Raw genomic sequence first — 8,572 nt, forward strand, 5'->3', positions numbered from 1 at the left:
CGCGTAAAGGAGAAGAGTTACCTTCACAGCAAGTGAGGTTCATTTCCTTTTTCGTGCCAAAATGTGTATACTCCAAATTCCGACGAAGCGAAGTCATCTAAGGAGCAAGTCAAATGTCCACATAAAGAGCCGAAGAAACGACCCGCAATCATACACCTCCACAACAAAGCCCGATACAGCACGACGAAAAGAGAAAAGGAAAACCTAGATGCCTTGTAAGTTATAGAGTTAACTTTAATTAATATAAATAATAATATTAATAATTAAGTAAATTAATTAAATAATTAATGATATAATTACTTGCATAAATTAATTTATATATCAATTTATTAATAATTGAATTAAAATTAATATGTTAGCTTAATTAATATATAGCTAAATATACAAATATATATTATTAAATTCATAACACATTAATTTTATTTTTATAAAGTTTTTAATATAAATATTTTTTTACATAATTTCTTAATGTCTATATATTGATGTTGATATTAATATTATCAAGAGAGGTTTCTTAACACCATTTGAAATTTTCAACCGATTTTCGAACATCCCCTTAAAATGAATACTCCACGCTAAGTACTAACAAAGCTCCGCTTTTTTTTTGAAATCATATGTAAAGCCGCTTTGGGAAATATCTAAAGCATCGTGACCCAGACCTTTCATTCTGATCAAGACTGCTCACGTTTTTTTTTAATAATTGTGTTTCTTTTTTTTTGGGCATGGAGCTACCATCTGAAAAGGCTGGTTGTTTGTTCATATTTATTTTATAATACTCATTTATTTAATAGAATATTAACGATAAAATATAAATTATTTTTATCTAAATACATAAAAAAACTCCAAAGAATAAAATAAGAAAGTAAACTCACGGAAGGACACACAAAATTAATAATAATAAAAAATATTGGTGTCACTCAATTTAAAATTTAAAATAATCTTATATAAAAGTAGATTTTTTTAATTAATAGAAAATATGAGTTAATAAAATAATTATTGATTAGTATTTTTACCTTTACTCGTACTATGAGAAATGGTATTCATGTCACAGTGATTAGTTGAGATGACAAATTATACAACTAGAAATAATGATGATTGAAGATTTATTGTCCGGGCTAAAAATTACAGTCGGCGAATAGACGATTTGATTCTAGCGTCTTGCGTTGTACGTATAACTTAGCACACACACACAGAGAATCGACAGATGATTTTTTATATGGAAAACCCTAAAACGTGGATAAACCACGATGCGTAGCCCATTGAAAATTGATCCACAAGACTTGAGTTATAAGGACTGAATCATCTTCAGGTAACAAATACAATCAATTACTTAAGTAAAACGTTCAGCTCGACAGACGTAGAAACGTTGAAATGTCGTGAGGGGCCCTGAGTAGGACGTCGCGCGTCTTTCGGCGACGGATCTCAAGTCGCTGCGATTCCGTAGTGTCCCCCGGTCTAATGGAGACCCGACGTCCCTGCCCCTTGATACAAGACTCGAAAGACGCCGACGTTGCGAAGGGCTAACACTCGGTCCTCCTGGCAGGTACATTCTTGAGGACTTCGAAGAACTCGAGCGTGTCACACGTCCTCCCTGAGGCTCAGACGCCTCGGGGCTCTATCAGATACCCAGTGAAACCAAGGAGTACAAGCTAGGGGAGCAGCTTAGAATAAGCCGACTTACCATTCTGCCGAGTTGAATAGTAACCGAGCGTCTCTGCTATGTCAACACTAGAACGTCCCGAACTCGGTCTTCGGCAGCCAGTCCCTACGTCTCCGTAAGCTAAAGTAGCCCGATCTGTCATTTCATCAGATCCGTCAGTGCTCAGGAATCTGACGTCGGGCCTAGGTGTGGTCCGGCGAGGTTTCGCGTGTCCTGTCGAGGTTCCCGGCCGGTCGTGCCGGAGAGGTGTTGACATGGTCCGCGGCTTTGTCGAGGAGCGACCCTTCCTTCCTTCTCCATTCCTCTCTTCTTCTCTCTCTTGCTTGATCCCTTTGTGAAGAATGAGGGCCTATTAAAAAAAGTAGAATTTTCTGGAGTGCAATCGTAAATATGTGTGTAGATCAATGGCGATATGGAGGTCAAATGACGACCCCGTATGAATCCTACGACCGCACCGTTCGTTGGCATTTGAAGGCCTTAATGATTGTCGGAATTCAGCGACTTGGGCTCTGGATTCGTCTCGTCAGCGTCGATTTCGAGTATAAGCGTAAAAAAAACGGAGACCGTTTGGTAACTCAAATTGCTGTTGAACTCCAACAGCACTTTGAGCCCTTGATTCGGACTCATTTTGGCTCGGATTGGGTTGACTGGCGTCGTGAGTTCGATTTCGAGACGCCAGTGTGACTATAAAGCTCGCTGAAATCGGCAGTTCATATCTCCCGATTTAATTTTGAAGTCTTCAACTAGCTTTTGCCTCGAATTTGCGTCTTATTATCTAATTTGTGATGACGTATCAAGATAATATTCTTTTTTTTTTAATTCTTCCGGTGTATTAATTTATTTATAATATTTTTATTAATACATTATTGTTGATGATAGCTTATTTTTTTCATATAATATGTTGTATAATTCTTTTCATAGGACAGAGCTGCCAAAATCTTAAACGTCAGCTTGTTCATATCTATTAAAAGAGAATATTATATTATTAGTTTAGTCCTTGTAAGAAAGATTGAATAAGTTAATAAAAAGGCTTGATCAAAATAAATTAGAAATAATTTTTTTATTAATCTAAAAAAAGGACTAAACTGTACACCCAATACCAGTGGCGTACCAGAATTATTTATTAATAAGCGGAACACAAAATTTTAATTTAAATAAAATAACCATCAGTTGAAAATGCATAGAATTGTTATTTTTAAAAAAGTATCTAACTTTAGTTCTCATATCATATTTATATAGAATAAAAAATAAATTAATAAATATTTTATAACTAGTAAAAATAAAAACAGCTGCATCTTATTAATATAAAAGATATAAAATATAATTATATATTTTTAAGCTACTCAATTTAAAATTAAATATGATAAATCTTTTCTATGTATTGTTGTTTTTAATTATTATAATTTTATAAAAGAAATTTTAGATAAAATATTTAAAAAAATGATGAATTTTTATTTAAAAAACTAATAATGTAAGATAAAGATTAAATATTATATATATATTATATATATAATATAATATAATATAGAATAAAAAAAAATTTAAGAATGATCTATAAAATACAAAATAAATTAGCTAGTAGACAGCATCAAGTCAAAAAAGGTTCCACATGGCACTTATAGAGAGAGAGAGAAGAAGCATTCCAGCCAATATTGAATGGCTGTATAAGAATAACAAAAAATTTTTTTTTTTGGGGGGGGGGGGGGGGTTGCACATGCGCTCCGCCCCTAAATTCCGCCACTGACCAATACATATATTGAAACTAAAATTTTAAATTAAGCAACTCATTGATCAGTTGATTAAGATTTTGATTATCTAATTAAAATTTTTTAATGAAAAATTTAAGATATTGATATAATATGTGTTGCATGGCTGAATATACCGGGAAGCTAGAGATAGAAAAATTATTCGTCTTAGCGTTGCACCGAGTATTTCACGCACAACGAAAGGAGAATGAACGACCGTATAGTTTTACGTAGTTAACACCGAAAAAGGGAAAAACCACGAGCGCCCGCCAGTTGTAAAATTCACTAGTGTTTCCTGTAAATTACAAAACCTGATTCGTCCCACAAACGGCTGATCACATATAAATTGAAGAAAATTCAAAGTTGCAGATCCCGGTCGTTCCCGAAAATCCGGCAGAGTTTTCGGCGTATTTCAGACACGGAAGAGCTCGCGGTTGGTCGAGGAGGAGGATTCGCGCTTTTTCCCTTTTCCTTCTTCTTCTCTCTCTTCAACTTGAGTCCCCTTTTTGTGAGAATTGATGGATCATTTATAATTTTTCTGGAGTGCATCAAAGTCCTGTAATATACTGTATCGAGAACAGATATGGCGAAATAGATGGTTGAAGGACGGCGATATCTAACCTTCGATCGGTGCACATCTGGACATTTGAGGCCTTCTAAGATTCGCATAGACGAATCATGCCGGCGATCTTGATCTCGTTGGATGTTTCTCGTCTGAGCCGCTCGACTCGAGGTACTGAGCTCGTTAAAAACAGAGACTGTTTCGTAACTCAAATTGTGGTTTGACCTTCCAAAACAACTGCTTCAGGTCCTGATTGGACTCATTTGGACCGATTGAGTTTGAATTTGAGTCGTTGGGTTGATTTCTGAACGTTCTCAGTTCGACTATAAGCTCGCTGAAATTCTGAGTCGCGGTCCAAAAATTAATTTTTTGAAGTTCCAATCTAATCTTTGCTCGAGATTCGTGGCCGATCAGCTAAATTTGTGTGATGTCGTTATCAATATGTATACATTATTTTAAGTAAACTAATATCTCCAAAAAATAAATAAAGTAAATAAAACTGATCTTTGTTTGAGTACAGAGCCTTCCGAGAGATATTGGTTTCGTACACCTAACATCAGTTTACGATTTGGTATTCCACATAAACGAGCCATAGCTGTAAAACTGATACCGAGCAATGCTACTCAGTACTGAGTAGTAACCGACTCGGAAGCTTGGTACTATCAACCGAATAGGTATGTGACATTTTATTGATTTCCAACCGTCGAGTCTGAACCCAATATAAAGCCCACAGAATTTTCGTTCATAAAGGTATTGGTAAAAGAATAATATTAGGTTCCTTGCTTTTACAGCCTATAACGTCTCGTTCCATTCAATAATAGAGGAACTTCGTGATATCACGAATTTGAAAAAATTGCGGTCAATTGTCAGTATAAATCTGACCTCTGGAGTGGTGTAATTTAAAATGAAGTTCCTAAGTAAGCTTCGATGGGGACGCTTTCCTACGAGCATTTCTTGTCATAAAAAATTTGCTTTCAAGAATTAGTAAATATGTTTAAGAAGTAATAACAAAATTATAACGACTAAACGAATGCTAATATCAACTCTCAGTCAATTTTATAGACCACAAGCTGAACAGTCGAAAAGACGAATTAAGACACTAAAATGGCCGCCAATCTTGACCAAATGGGTACAAATCAAAGGACCAACGATATTAAAGTGTCACAACAAAAAGGATGCCAAAAGCCCTAATAAATATTTTAATGATTGACGGCCACGAGGCAATCCAACATCCTAAGATTGTTAAATTTGACATCATTGCAGTAATATAAATGCTTGACAAACATGAAACAAGCAGACATTGGGCCTTGTTCGATTCGTCCGCGACTATTGATAGATCATTGATCACTTAACTTTGCCTTTGAAACTTAAATATGCTTTGTCCCTTGATTTGGACCTATGAACATTCAATTTATATTTACGTTTTGATTGAATTCATATGGTGCATTAATTTCAACCAGTTTCAACTTGAATAGCCTCAAATATTGTGTTCAAATCAAAGATTTTTTGGTAGAGTATCAAATTATTATTGAGCTAATAATAGTTTATATATCATTAAAAAATATCTTGAATCGGTGCACGACTCTCAAAAAGCAAAAATCAAGTTGGATTCTTAAAATTTAAATCCTCTTTGAACCATCTCAAACTCCGATTATGCAAACTGCAGTTAACAAAAAGATCTCAAAAATCCGAACTCAAGCGACACCAAATCGACCCCTCGGAGCTCAATGTTCCAAATCAAATACTCGAAGCGCATTTAGAAAGGCTTCAATCCATAATTTATTACAAATCAATTTTCCAAACCATGACATGTCTTACTAGTTGAATGACGAGCTCAACGACGATATCACGAGTCTAAATCATCAATTCTGATATCAAAAAACATCAAATGCCTAGTAAACAATCGATGATCAAGGATCAACATCGGTCTGCCATTCAAACTCCTCCAATTACCCCAATCCTCTCCTAATTTATCTGTTTTATGCCCACGCTCAGAAAACTTTGAATAAACCCTCATTTCTCATGAGAAGAGAACCAAGCAAGAATCAAGAAAGCAGAAGGGAATAAACTCTCTTTTTCCGACTCAGACCCTTCTTCGACCACCGCCGACTTCCGGACTGGCACCCGACTGTAACCGATCTCCACCCATTCCACCGCCAACTGATGCTAGACTTATGCCCAACCGTCGGCTGATGTCGACTTCTCCCGACCGCCGAAGTAACCCAGACTTCGCCCGACCTCGCTAACATCAGACTTCTTCCTACGCCGATGTGACTATATTCTAGCCTGACCATCAATTGATTCTTGATCTCCGCCCAATTCACCAAACGTTGTCGGATTTCCGATCTCCGTTTGTAAACTAAATTTTCAAAACCCCGAGATTGATTATTGTATATTCGTTTCCCTCTATTAGGGACTATCAGTCACTTTTAATTCAATCAAACACTAGTGAAAGGGAGCTACGCCATCTTGAAAAAGGCTGGTTGTTTTGTTCAATTTAATTTTATAAGCTCATTTATTTAATAGAATATTAACGATGATAAATTATAAATTATTTTTTATCTTAATATTACATTAAAAAAACTCAAAGATATAAATAAGAAAAGTAAAACTCACAGAAGGCACACAAAATTTTTTTAAAAAAATATTTGGTGTCACTCAATTAAAATTTTTAAAATAATCTATGTAAAGGTAGGAATTTTTTTTTAATTAATTAGAAAATATGAGATTATAAAATCTAAATTATTGATTTTACCTTACTCGTACTATGAGAAATGGTATTACGATGTTCATCAGTATTAGTTGATGACAAATTATATCAATAGAATAATGATGATTGAATGATGATAATATTCTTTTTTTTTTTAATTTCTTTCCGGTGGAATTAATTTATATTTATAATATTTTTATTAATACTTTATGGTTGATGATAGCTATTTTTTCATATGAATATTTGTATAATTCTTTTCATAGGGACAGAGCTGTCAAAACTTAAACGTCAGCTTTTCATGATCTGATTAATAGAATATATATATTAGATTTAGTCCTTGTTAAGAAAGATTGAGATAAGTTAAAAAAGGCTTGATTAGAAATAATTAGAAATATTTTTTTTATTAGATCTAAAAAAAAGACTTAACTGTACACCAATACCATATAATGGAATAAATATTTGAGAGGCAACTCATCTTGATCAGTTGATTAAGAATTTTGATTAGCAATTAAAATTTTTTAAATTAAAAATTTAGATATGTGATAATATATGTGTTGCGTGCTAGAATATACGTGGCAGTAGAGTTAGAAAATACACGTCTTAGCGTTGCACGAGTATTCAACACACAAACAGAAAGGAGAATGAACACCATAGTTTTTACGTAGAAAACTCAAAAAGGGAAAAAACCACGAGGCCTCGCCCAGTTATAAAATTCCACTAGTGTTTCTGTAAATTTCAAGAAACTGATTCGTCCCACAAATCGGGACGATCAGATTATAACTTGAAGCAAATTTACAAAGTTTTTCTAGAGTGAAGAGCTCCGGCGGTGGTCGAGGAGGAGAGGATTCGCCTTTTCCCCTTTTTCTTCTTCTCTCTCTTCACTTGAGTCCCCTTTGTGTAGAATGAGGACTCTATTTATGGTTTTTCTAGAGTGGCATAGCTCTTAAATAGGTGTGAGATCATGGGCGAATAGGGAGTGGTTTGAATGGACGGCCAATATTGAACCCTTCGATCATGCACCGTTCATTGGACATTTGGAGGCCTTAATGATGTTGGAATTCGACGATCTTGGGCTCGTTGGATTTGTCTCGTCGAGCCACTCGATTAGAGTATAAGCACGTTAAAATCGAAGACCGTTTGATAACTCAAATTGCGGTTTGAACCTTCCAACAGCGCTTCGGGTCCTTGATTCAGACTCATTTGAACTCGGATTGAGTTGAATTTGGTGTCGTTGGGTTTGTATTTCCGAGACGCTCAGTTTGACTATAAGCTCGCTGAAATCGGAGTTCGGGTGCTCCCAAAATTAATTTTTGAAGTTTCCAACTAACTTTTGCCTTGAGATTCGTGCCCGATCAAGCTAATTTTGTGATGTCGTATCAATATGTATAATTTATTTTAATAGAACTAATATCTCCAAAAATAAATAAATAAATAAAAACTGATGCTCTTGTTGTAGACAGAGCCTTCCGAGAGATTATTGGGTTCGGACACCTGACACAGCTTATATTCGGTATTCACAGTACTGAGCTCGGTACTGTGAAGTACTGAGTACCGAGCAGTCAGTACTGAGCAGTATCGAGCTCGGTAATGCTTGGTAATGTTCAGTACCGAGTAGTAGGTGATGTGACGTATTTTTATTGATCTCCAAACACGTCCGGTGTCTGAACCTAATAATTTACCTTTCATAAGAGGCAGTTGTCGCGTACGCTTGAAAGTTGAAAGCCCACAGAATTTCGTTCATAAAGTATTGGTAAAGAAAGGAATATTTGGTCCTTGCTTTACAGCCTATGATGCTGTTTCCAATCAATAATCAATAATAGAGGAAATGTTTTTTTTTTTTTTTTTTTGGGACATTTAGGCCATTTAAGGCAAACTCACAAAAAAAAAAAATACAC

Source organism: Dendrobium catenatum, unplaced genomic scaffold (assembly GCF_001605985.2).
Source record: "Dendrobium catenatum unplaced genomic scaffold, ASM160598v2 original_scaffold_50655, whole genome shotgun sequence".
In the NCBI taxonomy this organism is placed as follows: Eukaryota; Viridiplantae; Streptophyta; class Magnoliopsida; order Asparagales; family Orchidaceae; genus Dendrobium; species Dendrobium catenatum.